Source organism: Eschrichtius robustus, chromosome 6 (assembly GCF_028021215.1).
Source record: "Eschrichtius robustus isolate mEscRob2 chromosome 6, mEscRob2.pri, whole genome shotgun sequence".
NCBI classification, from domain to species: domain Eukaryota; kingdom Metazoa; phylum Chordata; class Mammalia; order Artiodactyla; family Eschrichtiidae; genus Eschrichtius; species Eschrichtius robustus.
The window spans coordinates 14,334,411-14,348,161 of NC_090829.1; the positions used below are offsets into that span (position 1 = coordinate 14,334,411).

The window sequence follows — 13,751 nt, forward strand, 5'->3', positions numbered from 1 at the left end:
TTAATGATGGCAGTAGAGTATTCAGAATTCTCTTTGACCCTGACACCATGAACAATTGATAAATTTTTAAAATAAATTTACTTATTTATTTTTGTTTGCATCAGGTCTTCATTGCTGCGTGTGGGCTTTCTCTAGTGGCGGTGATCGGGGGCTACTCTTCATTGCCGTGCAGAAGTTTCTCATTGCGGTGGCTTCTCTTGTTGCGGAGCACGGGCTCTCGGCACGTGGACTTCAGTAGTTGTGGCACATAGGCTCAGTAGTTGTGGCTCACGGGCTCTAGAGTGAAGACTCAGTAGTTGTGGCACACGGGCTTTGTTGCTCTGTGACATTTGGGATCTTCCCGGACCAGGGCTCGAACCCATGTCCCCTGCATTGGCAGGCGGATTCCTAACCACTGAGCCACAAGGGAGGCCCGATAATTTTAACTGTAGAAAAATGCATGAAGTTATTGCTGAAAGAGGACCCCAGAAATACTTCAGTCAATTACCTTTACTTTATAGCGGAAGAGCTGAGGCCTAAAGGTCAAAAGTCATGCTGGAACTGGAACCTAGGTCATTTCCTATTTCTTAGTCCAGTGCTCTTTTCACCACACTATGCTGATTTCATGGCTGTTTCAGAAATGCCACTGAAATTTTACATGAAGGCAGAAATCAGCACTGATATGTGATCTTCATATTTTCCTAATCAGTTAATTTTATTATCTTCATGTTTTCCTAATCCATTATTTTACAATAATGTTCTTCGTATTTTCCCACAGTTGGAAGGATCATCCTTGCCATTGTCTTTTTTTTCTTGTTTTTTTTTTCACACACACGCACTGTATTTTATTTTTACAAGAGATAAATAGACTGACACCAAGCATTGTACATGGATGACCACAACAAAAGCAACAATGATTGCAATTACCAAACACAAAACACACTCATACTATGTCATAATATTGACATTCAGTCCAGTAATCCTCCACTGTAACAGCTCCTTTACTTTGCAGTGAAAATTGATTTATATATTCTTTGCCTCTGAGTCCTTGTGGGATTTTTTTTTAAATTCAAACAGAAAGTCACAAAAATTATAATCATCCTCATCAGTTCACTCAGTCCCATGTAATTAATTTCTTTTTTCATCTTGATCTTTTGTTAGCCCTTTTATGAGTTCATCAGTTTTTCATTAGAGTTCTGAAAATGCTTATTCATTCAGTTCAGCAGTACAGTCAGTTACCAGAAACCTGTACTTGTCAGAGTCTTTTCCATGAATTCCTTGAAGATGAAACCCTTTTATAGGAACATATTTGCAAAAGCATCAGAGTACACCCAGAACTGTCTGTAAATGACAAAGACTTAAAAATGACCACAGTTAAAGATTTGATGAAAGTTCATAATAATGCAATTGACAAGGAAATTTAGTTATTTCTGAGATATACATTTTAAAGTAATAACTAGAATTATGACTTATAATATTATACCAGAACATATAAGATTTTTACAAATGTAATGTAATGTCTGAAACATTTATATTAACATATTTCCATACAAATAACCCAATGAAAGTTTAGTATGAGTTGTTTTGTTTGTTTTTTTTATACTGCAGGTTCTTACTAGTCATCAATTTTATACACATCGTGTATAGATGTCAATCCCAATCTCCCAATTCAGCACACCACCATCCCCACCCCACCGCAGATTTCCCCCCTTGGTGTCTGTATGTCTGTTCTCTACATCTGTGTCTCAACTTCTGCCCTGCAAACCGGCTCATCTGTACCATTTTTCTAGGTTCCACATACATGCGTTAATATACGATATTTGTTTTTCTCTTTCTGACTTACTTCACTCTGTATGACAGTCTCTAGATCCATCCACGTCTCAACAAATGACTCAATTTCGTTCCTTTTTATGGCTGAGTAATATTCCATTGTATATATGTACCACAACTTCTTTATCCATTCGTCTGTTGATGGGCATTTAGGTTGCTTCCATGACCTGCTTGCCATTGTCTTTTGCCTGGTGTCTGGTGTCCTAATCGTGCTGCTATTTATCCTCATCCACCATGGGCCCTGCTGACAGAGAGACTCCTGTGGAAACATCTGAACAGATGGCTGAATAAGGGCGGGCATGCCAGGCCAATCCCCTGTGATGCAGCATTTCTCAGTGATGCAGCATTCAAAGGACAGGTTTTCACCTTGTGGGCATCACCCCGCCTTTTGAGCCTGCCTAGAGAAGGGTATGAACTCACAGTGACCCAGGGACAGCTGCCAGACTGACTGATGAATGAACACCAGGTCATCCTGGTGCGGGCTTCTCATGCATCTGGAAGGAAACTATTCTGCAAAGGATAGTCGTATTCTCTGGCACAAATGTCCAGAGAAAAATAAGAAGTCAAATTCCAATCAGCCTTTTGCCTTCAAAGAGCAAAAACTTACAAGGGGTGACAAAGACATAGATTAAAGAAGACTGGATAATGGGAAAAATTAGACTAGAAGTAGTATGATATAGGATGATTCTTAAGAAATAGGACTCAATCAGAAGGTATAAATAAATCTCTTCTTTAACTCTTAAGTAGGTTTAATGCAAACATGCACACTAATTTCTCTTCTCATTAAATGTTTTAAGAAGGAATTTGACAACACATGTAGAAAATAAGTACTGCTATATTGCAAAGGAAGGGGGTGACTTTTTAAAGTTTTATTAAATTTTTATTACAAGTAATTGTATCCAAAACAAAAATAAATGCAGATAATAAAGAAGAGTATAAAATACAAAGTAAAAGGTCTTCCTATCCACTTCCAATCATCAGAGGCAATGTTGTCAACAATGTCTGGTTTTAGTTCTCCTAGCGATTAGCATGAATTTTATGAATTGCTTTTATTTTATGAAATTTTTCTATCTTTCACTGCTCTTATAACCCATGGAGTCCCCTTTCTTGTATTCTTTTTTCCCTTCCTTGAAGTTTGTTTTGCTTTTTTTTTTTTTTTTAAGGGTGCATGGGCTCTAAGTTTTCTGGTTCTAATATGTCTATATTATGCCCTCCCACTTACCTATCAGTCAGCTGGGTATAAATTTTCCTATTGAAAAATCATTTCCCTCAGAATTTGAATTCAGTATTCTGTTGTCTTCTAGCATATAGGCCTGCGGACAAGAAGTCTGATATCAAGGAAACTGTGTAGAACTTGAATTTCTTGGTATTCTCCATGCCTCAATTTTCTCTCACTTTTTCCAGATTTTTGTCTTATTTTTCTACATTCTGAGAAATTTCATTTTCCAGAACACCAACTTGGTCTTCAGCAACAATTATTTGTTTTTTATTTCCAAGAATTCTTCCCTATTCATTGATTGTTCATTTTTCATTGTGGCCCCTTCTTATTTTAGGAATGCAATCTATTCTTGAATGTCTTTAAGAATGCTACTTAGAATTTTTTCAAGTTCTCCTCTGCTCCCTAAATTATCTCTGTTTTCTCTGGGCTCAGTTGTTTGAATTTATTAATCTTGGACCTTCTCTTTCATGCTCCAGGTTTGTCTTAAATTCTTGTGAATCGTAATCCACAAATGAAGAACTTTGTAGATTAGTAGGGATGGCTGGTGTTGGTTTCCTAGTTTTGTGTATCTATTTTCCCAACAAACATCTTTAATAACTGCTTTAAAATTCTCTTTTGCTAATTGCACCATCTTGGTTATCTCATGACCAGTCTTAATTCATTGCCTTTTTAGGTTACATTTTCCTGTTTCTTTGTATATAGAATAATTTTGGATTGTGTTTTAAACATTGCAAATGATATGTTATAGAGGATCTGGATTCTAGTATGTTCCTCTAGAAAGTTGTGGGTATTTTTTAAGCAGTTAAATTGGCTGAATTCAAGCTGCAAACTATCTCCCCTGCAATGGATAGCAACTAAAATCTCAGCTCAACTCTTTTAGCCTAAGTGAGGCTGCATGGAGTCTTTCCTATGTATGGTTAGTTCAAGATGTGGAGTCAGCTACAGAGCTGAGGCAGAGTTTGTACATACAGGTTGGAGTTTTCCCTCTCTGGCTTTCAATTTTTGGGAGGTTTTCTTCTCGCTTTTCAGAGACTATGGATGCCCCCAAATTCTGTCCTTTGGTACTTCAAGCCAGTAAGACTATGGATTTTTTCCCCTGCATTTTAACCATTCATCCCCACCCTCTGCCCCTGGCACAGACTGAAGCCTGCCATCAGGCTAAATGCCATAAAAACTAAAACTATTCTAGTGCTATGCTCTTTTTCCAAGGGCTGATCCCCTCCAGTATCTGCCTGCTTTTTTTTTTTCTGATTACCTTTTTTTTTTTTACATCTTTATTAGAGTTCTGCCTGCTTTTGATTGCTCCTAACTACCTTTAATTATTTGTATTTTATATTTTGCCCAACGTTTAGTTTTCTGTGGACAGGAGGTACATAACCATTATCAGAAGTGGGTGTTCTCACTTGAATGGGAAGTGCTTATTTGAGATTCTGCGTAAGGGTAAGTTATAGCATCAGGGGCCCAGTAATGTTTGTGGGCAGGGAAGTGGTATGTCATCTAGGGACATATCAAAAAATAAAAAGGCTTTACTCTTGGCTAGGGTGAGTGTTTCTGTGTATATATCTCTTGGGTGGAATGACCTTAACTTTTAAAATTTTTCCCTCCATGTCTGTGATGTAAGTCCTGAATTACCTCAATGTCTGCTCTATTTCTCCCTCAGAGCACAACAGTTCTCCCAAAAGAGCGCCCACTTTCCACAAAGAGTACCTTCCAAGATTTTATCTTGAAGGCAGCCACTCTGTATATATGGAGGAAGGAGTAGGATGAGCAGCTGATAGGGAATGCAGTTCTTTAATTAGTTACCCTGACAAGTACTCCACAGTTCCCTGATGCTCTATGTGATGAACCAAACTTCAGTCTTCTCTGTGGCTCCCTTGGAAAGAACCACGTTCATCTCTGGTAGGTCTGACCACAATTTCCTTGTTTTGACTTCTTTATCAGTTCAATCACATCTGCTTATCATTGAAGAATTTCTCAAAATATCTGATTTGCTGTCTGAATATTATGAGTCAATTCTTATTTTCACATCTTTCCTATTATTTCAGTAAAATATTGGGAGGAAGGGAAATTAAGTACAATAGGTCTTTTTTCCCCCCTAAACAGAAAACCCAACATTTGGTTTTCTAGCAAAGGGTCTGTAATTGTGTCTGTCAAAGTTAAGAAAGATAGTCAAGCCATTCAGTGAAGGGGAAGAAAACAAAAACAGACATAACACTTATGTTCACAATTTAACTTAATCTCACAAACGTGTTAACTGCTTGCTCTTAGCCTGAAGTAGGGTCCCTAGTTTCCATCATATTTTTCAAAGGGAATCTGAGCTCAAGAAAAGGTTATTATTTGACATGCAGAGTGCAGTATTGAATTTCAGACCCTGCCTTTACAGGGCTCACAGTTAAATAATTTCTTTAACTGGGTTATTCATTTTTCACTAATTTATATTATTTTCTTTCAGAGTGCCTCAAGGATTTGGCCCTTCCTCTCTATAGTTCCCACCAAATGTGCCCTTCAGCACCACATTTCTGGTTCTAAACCACATGGTCTCACCTCCTTCCAGTTAATTTTGCACAATATTTTAAGATTCATGTCTGGCCTTGTTTAAGAATATACATCCAGCTGATTCACATTTGACTCTCTAAACCATGCCAAAGGTCAACCCCAGTCTCCCAGTTCATCCCACCCCCCGTCCCCCCTTGGTGTCCATACATTTGTGCAGTTTTAATAATTCTCACCTAAAGAACAGAGGCAATAAAATAGTTAAGGCCTGTTAAAATGGTGGTTTCGAGAACAAAGAGTGATGGTTTCTCAAAGAGATCAACCATTCACAATTTGTGGTTCCCAAAACAGCTCATTTTATTATTAAGTGAATAGAAGCATGCTTACAATGATCATTTTTTTCCCAGGGCCAAAGAAAAATAAACTTACAACATAATAAAATAAGTTGAAACAATAACTTCTCTGAAAAATCTGGGACAAATAGTAACTTTTAGCATACCACAGAGAATGTAAAGCTTTAATATGTAACTTTTTGTTGTTACATCTTCCAAAACTGCTTGTCACCACTTCTTCCTATCTTCCATCCCTCTCACAAATGTTATGCAAAGTAAATCATACTTGAAATAAATTAAATGAATGGGGAAAAATAAAACTTGTATATCTCTCCCTCAATCTTTTTTTTTTAAACATAAATTTATTTATTTATTTATTTTTGGCTGCATTGGGTCTTCGTTGCTGCGCACGGGCTTTCTCTAGTTGCGGTGAGCAGGGGATACTCTTCATTGCGGTGCGCGGGTGTCTCATTGTGGTGGCTTCTCTTGTTGCGGAGCACGGGCTCTAGGCGCATGGGCTTCAGTAGTTGTGGCACACAGTCTCACTAGTTGTGGCTCTCAGGCTCTAGAGTGCAGGCTCAGTAACTGGCACACGGGCTTAGTTGCTTCACGGCATATGGGATCTTCCCGGACCAGGGCTCAAACCAGTGTCCCCTGCATTGGCAGGAAGATTCTTAACCACTGCTCTACTAGGGAAGTCCGTCTCCTTCAATCTTCGAAAATGTATTTTTTTATTTCTTTTTTTTTCCTCTTTTTTTAGCAGTGGCTTCTCACATATATGTCTGATCTACCCATAATTAAATTATTTTAACATTTTATAGAAGAGAGGCCAAGTCTTTTAAAACAAATTTTTGCCAAGGACTTATGTGTTAGAAATTACTATTCTTAATGAAGTGACTGATGGGGAATTTTATTCAACGCCATTATCCCTATATTTGCCTCATTGGGTCAAACATGGAGAACGCAAGAGAATAGGGTGATGGAGTCAAATTGCATAGGTTCAAATCCCAGCTATGCCACTTACTAGCCATGTGATCCTGGGCAAGTTATTTAACATCTCCATGACTCAGTTTCCTCATTTGTAAAATGTGAATAATGATAGTATAGTACCTACCTCAGAGCATTATCATAGGAATAAATGGAGTAATATTTGTAAAGTGCCAGGAACATGCCAGGCACATAGTAAACACCATATCAGCATTTGTTAAAGAAAATAGTGAATGAAAAAGACAGGAATTTTTCATTCCCAGCTAAAAACATTATTATTTTGAGTTTTACAAAGTGAAAAAAATGAGATGTCGTTTCTTATTAGTTCTCTGTATACTCTTGAAAATGTTTTTTTTCAATCTTTGTATATACCACGTCTTGATATGACAACTATTATTAAAATGATGAACATTTCATTTAGTGAAACAGCAAGAAAACTTGAGATCTTATTAAAACTGTTACTTTGACTGAGGATTTCTTTCTGAAAGACCACAATATTCTCAGTATTCTCCAAAAGAATCAAAACAACTAGATTATAGCACAAGGTCAACTGTAATAGAATATAGGGAAATAAAAGTCATTAAAATGTAAAGACAGTGGAACCAGCTTAAGTTATTATCAATTCAATGGGAAGGTAAATATTGCAGAAAGAAAAAAACAAGCAAAGAATTGGTTTTCATAAGATTTGTTATCTTGTCAATGATAAAGTAGAATAATTTCAAGTAGAATAATATTGAATGTAGATGGCAAATAGATATCTTTCCAACTTTCTTCAGTCTCCTGCTATATCTCAACTTCTTTCTTATAATTATAGAAGTAAATTACCCCCCTTGTGCCCAGGTTTCATTGACCTCAATGAAGCAAACATGGCAATGTGTCCCCAATTGAACAGGCTGCTGGTGAACAGGTGCCCTTCAGTAACTGGATGATTTCAAGCAGGGTTTGGCCATCCCCATGAGATCAGACTAGGAAGCAGCTTTTCCAGGTGGCAAACGTGCATTCTTTCTCCCACAAGCCAGCAGAAGATCATGAACAGTTCTTTCTCAAAACATATGAATCCTGGCTAACTTATCCAAATTACTAAAACAGCCACTTTGTTCATCTTCCTTCTCTTTTCTACAGGTAATCTTCCTGGACTCTTGAGAGTGACATTCAGTTCAGGTCATTCATAATGCACAAAATTACCTCCCTCGGTTTTCTGAAAGATTGATAGGAACAGATTGAGATGAGAAAAGAGTTTATAATGCTTTTAATGCAATGAAGTTTGAAAACATGACATATTAAGAAACTTATTTTCATAATTTAAACATTTTTCATATAAATAGATAACTTCTAAGAAATTACTCTTCATTATAATGAGAAAAATTACCATATGGGTGGGAATCTGTGAACTTGGGACACCCTAATTTCATTAAAGCAATTGGTGAAACATTCCAATGGTCAACAAATTTTTCATACTTTGTTCATTTAACAAAACTTATATGGCACTTATTATGTGCTAGTCCTGTGAGGAAGGTACTAATGGTAACATCATTCCCATTTTACAGATGAGGAAACTGAGGCTAAATAATCTGCCTACAGTCACAGAGCTGGAAGGTGACAAGAATGGGCTCTGAACTCAAGCTGTCACCACACTGCCTTCCTTTGAGGAAAAGTAGTTTGGTAAGATTCTCTGTTAGAAAATCACAACTCATTCTTATTTTATTTTGTTGTTGTTTTTTCTATCCAAACTGTGTCTCACTTGTGATGTTAATGCCTTTGAAGAAAAATGACTGCTAAGATAATATGAGTCCCATCCAAGTAGAATGCCATTTTTTTTGATAATTTCAAACTTGATACCTCTCAATGAAACTGAGTTGGTTTTTCTATTTTTAATATACTTTATTCAGGCAAATAACATTCCTATTTTGCCACTTCAAAGTCACTGAAAGATTTGGAAAGTAGCTCTATACTCACAAAATATCTTGATTAAAACATCTTGATTAAATCTAACCTACCACAATTACACAGATATGACCTTAAGACTGTGGCTTTTATGTAGATGCAATACAATAGGATATGAAGATAAGATTTGATACTCTCATAATTATGTGAATGACATTTTGGAGCTAAGATATCCAGGTTAACAATCTAACATATTGATAAAGTAATCAGACATATTTTAATGATTCATGCTTTCCCTTAGTTCCACCCAGCAAAAAAAGTTGTGCTGAAACCTCCAACAGAGTTGCCAGATCTCCCCCTCATTTTTGTGTTGAAAAGATACTGCCAAATCATATGATCATAACTGACTAGTATATGTGTATATATTATATGTGTGTATATATATATATATATATATTTTTTTTTTTTTTTTTTTTTTTTGCTACACAGCATGTGGGATCTTAGTTCCCCAACCAGGGATCAAACCCATGTCCCCTGAAGTGGAAGCACGGAGTCTTAACTAATGGGCCACCAGGTAAGTCCCATAACTGAATAGTATTAAAAGTCCACTATAAGCTCCTCAAACAGTGTTTCAACCTTGAAACCAGAAAAAAGATAGGGACAAGTTTCCAAACACCAGAGCTCATGACAATAAAATTAGTCAATCTAATGAAAACTTACTTTTACCAAGTTAACACAATAATTTTGTAGACCAGTGTTCTGTAGACCACAATTAATGATCTTTTCCAGGGAAACATGATGAAATGAAAATATTACAGCTTGCCCCATTAAAGATACATTGCTCTTTTGGAAGGCAGATCTAGATTTTAAATAGTGTTGCCCATTATAGAGTGGTCAAATGTGAAATAAAATGGACTGAGGCAAAGAATTGATGGCATTTGATGCTGGTTCATTGCACATGAATAAATGACTTCATTTCTCTGTTCTTCTCTCCTTTGCAGACTCCCAGATTTGCAGCTCCCACATGCCAATTTCAAGCATTTCAGTTTCATCTTTACCATTTGGGCCTTAGCTATACTATTTATGGCTTAATATATTTTATAATGTTATCCTATCTTATATATGAACTCAGAAATGCTGGCTATAAATTTTCTAATATAAATTAAACTAAATATAGACTACTGCTATCATAAAAAGTTGACATGTGCACTATCTAAAAATCACATGTGGCACATATGTATTTTAGGAACCACCTAAATAATTCAAGAGTCACTGAAAGTATTCAAGAGAGGTCCATTTGGTCTTCAGTGGGAGCTATATGTGCCAACCAAATGTATTAACTCATTTAAATCTCACTATACACCTATGAGGAGGATACTGTTTTATATACATTTTACAGATGTGTAAACTGAGACACAGAAAGACTTGCATGTCCTAGTCACAGAGCAGGCTCTACGGCTGACCAAGATTTCCACCATGACACACTGACTTCAGAGACTGTGCTCATAGCTATGATACAATAATGCCCCTTGAGGTCTGTTTCCAGACCCAGACCAAGTTATCAGATGCACAGAGATTGCTTCCAGTACAACTACACCATTCTAACGTGCATTTTCATTATGTGCTCTTTAATCATCCTATATATACTCTTCTCTGAAGAGACTGTAACCTTTGGAGACCAATCGAGGAGTCAGCATTTGGGAAGGATTTGGCTAATCTGAGGTCTTGGAAAGCAGGTTGAGGTACCTTCAAGCCATAGGCCACCTATCAGACAATATACTTTCATCACATTATGTTACTCCCTGTGGTTCCTACTGATACCAAAATGCCACGCAAGTCTCAATTTGTTAACCATTCCTGAGCCCCTCATTTATGTCTGTCAGTTTGCTAATCAATGTGAAAGATACATGATTGCCCATTACCTATCACTGCCAAACTAACTACCCCAAAATTCAGTGACTTAAAACAGGCAATTTATTTTGCCCACAATTTTATTGGTCAGGAATCCTGGAAGAACCTGGAGGGGCAGTTCACCTCTGATCCATGTCGCAGCAAGTAGGGTGGCAAGAACTAAAGGATCCACTTCCAAGATGGCTTCTTCACTTGGGGGTCTGACACTTGTGTTCCTTGGTCATCTTTTTCCTCCACATGGTATTTTATCCTCCAGGGCCTCTTTATATAGCTTGGGCTTTTAGCAGCATGGCGATCTAGGATAACTGCACGTCTTACATGGTGTCTTGCTTCTATGAGGAAGGAAGCAGAAGTTGACAGGTCAGTTAAGAGTTATGCTCAGACTGGTATAGCATCACTTCTAACATACGCTGTTAAAAAAGAAAAAAAGAGAGAGAAAAAAAACATACGCTGTTGTTCAAAAGTGTCATGGGCTCACCCAGATTCAAGGGGGTGGAAAAATATTCTACCTGCTGATGGGAGAGTATCAAGGTCATATAGTGAAAGAGCATGAGGGGGTGGGAGATATTATTGCTGTCATCTTTGGAACATACAGTCTTCCACACCTCAAAAAGCTTTTACTGTAACTCACGGGTTCATCAATAAAAGTCCATGGATAAAATTTAGGAGGTCTGTGAACTTGGAAGGAAATAAATCATATTTTTATTTTCTCTAATCTCTAAACTTTAGCATTTCTATCCATTCTGAATGTAGGCACAAACTACAGTAGTTATAGCAATACCTGTGATTTTGTTACCAATAGAAATCACAGATATTTTTACAGCACATTCAGTTGGGTATCAGGGACCTGATCCTGGCCTGTGGTAGCTTCGATGGGGCCATCTCCCTACTGACCTATACCAGGTTGAGACAGTGGGAAGTGAAGAAGATCAACAATGCTCACACTGCTGGCTTCAAAACAGTGAGCTGGGCCCCTGCTGTCATGCCTGGAAGCTTCATAGACCAGCCATCTGGGCAGAAGTCCAACTACATCAAGAAATTTGCATCAGGCGGCTGTGACAACCTCATCAAATTGTGGAAGGAGGAGGAGAACGGCCAGTGGAAGGAAGAGCAGAAGTTGAAAGCACACAGTGACTGGGTTTGAGACATGGCCTGGGCCAGCTCCATTGGCCTGCCTACCAGCACCACTGCCAGCTGCTCCCAGGATGGTCGAGTGTTCATTTGTACCTGTGACGATGAACAGGCAATACATGGTCTCCCAAACTGTTGCACAAGTTCAATGATGTTGTATGGCATGTGAGCTTGTCCATCACAGCCAACATCCTGGCTGTCTCAGGTAGAGACAATAAAGTGACCCTGTGGAAGGAGTCAGTCAACTGGCAGTGGGTGTGCATCAGTGATGCCAACAAGGGCCAGGGTTCCATGTCCACTTCAGTCACAGAGCAGTGACTGAGAATGAGCAGTGACAAGACAGGCAGGGCCTGGCTCTCTACCTGCTGCCTCCAGGACTGCCCTTTCCTGGGCCAACTGACCACACAGCTGGGAGGAAGAACGCCCAGCTCCCACAATATCACTTGCTCCTGGGAGTCATAACAAATGCAACCAGATTCATCATCTGCCTTAACATGATTTGATATGGTTTGTAACTTACTATCCAGCTGAATGAACTCTTGTTCAGAGGGAAAAACTACAAATGACCTTCAAATCTATTATTTTAAAATATTTTGGGTTATTTTAATGTAACTTTTAGGTGCAGGCATCATTTGCGGGGGCAGGGGGGTGTTTCCAAAGTATTTAAATAAATTCACATTGCTTATAAACAACAAAAAAAGAATCCCTGGATGCTATAGCTTCAATTCTGAGAAAAAAATAATTATGAACTTAATATTATATATCCAGTAAACATGTCTATCAAATGAGAGGGAAAATTAAGTCACTTTCAGACTTGTAAAAATTCAGCAGTCTTATTCCTCATGCATCCTTTCAAGAAAATTACTTTTGAAGATATTCTTTAGCCAAAACAAGAGTAAAATTCAAGAAAGGTAAAGACTGGAGATCCAAGATAACTGGCTCCAATCCAGGACTAGGGTGACAGGAAGTCAGGATGACAGGTTGGCATCCATCCCAGAGAGCACCTGGTCCAGATTGAAATAAAAATTCAGAGGATTCTGGGAAATGTATCTTCAATAATTACATTGCATCCCTTACCATGAATAGAATATATTTAGGAAGATAGATAATATTAGTGACTTGATGAAGACACATGATTAAAAATTAAATTAAAATAAAGACACTTTGAAATCAATATTAACACAATCACAATAATGGAAACAATGTGTATTGGTATTTTCAATTTTAGACTCAACCAATGGACACACCATGAAAGGATTAATTATGGTTACAGAAGAGATGATAAAACCTCACAAAAGTTGGCAGAGGGGCATGCAGATAGAAGAGTGGAAAAAGAGATAGAGAGAAGTATAGGAGTCCTAATTTACTCATTTTTAAAAATAATAGCTAACACTAGGTACTTACTATATGCCCACTCTAAGAGATAAACATGAATTAATTCATCTAATTTCCCAATATAAGGAAAAGAGAGGCACAGAGAAGCATCTAGCTTTCTATCATATATTGCTTCTTACTTCATGGAAAGTCAAAGAGATACAAAAGATATTTTGTGAATGACTAAGAAAATAAAAGATTTTTCTATATTATTTCTAAAAATAATAATATATCTACTAACAGCATAAAATAGGTACATATATTAACTTGGTGATTTTTATAGCTCTTCAGGAATTAGATCAGTGTTGTATAGTTCATGAATAGACAGATCAATGAGGGGAAAGAATATAAATTCCAGTTGCACACATGCATATAGAAAATTAATATATGGTAAAGTTGGTTTCAGTGAATAAGAGATATGGTTAAGAAAATGGCTAGTTTCTCGCTCCTGCAGCCACCAGCTCTCCCACGGGACCCATCCCCACCAGGGCTCCCGTGACCCCTGTGGCCACCACCTCCTCCTCTGTACCCAGTCCCCACCATGGGGAGCACTCTCGTGACCCCGGCTGCCACCACCTCCATGCCCCCTCCTCGCTGGGTGGACTCATGTG

At 37.8% G+C, this 13,751-nt stretch overlaps 1 pseudogene; it reads left to right on the plus strand.

Annotated features, from left to right (window-relative positions):
* The first annotated feature begins 9,286 nt into the window (after nucleotides 1-9,286).
* Nucleotides 9,287-12,084, plus strand: LOC137765815 (protein SEC13 homolog pseudogene; annotated as a pseudogene).
* Nucleotides 12,085-13,751: the final 1,667 nt, after the last annotated feature.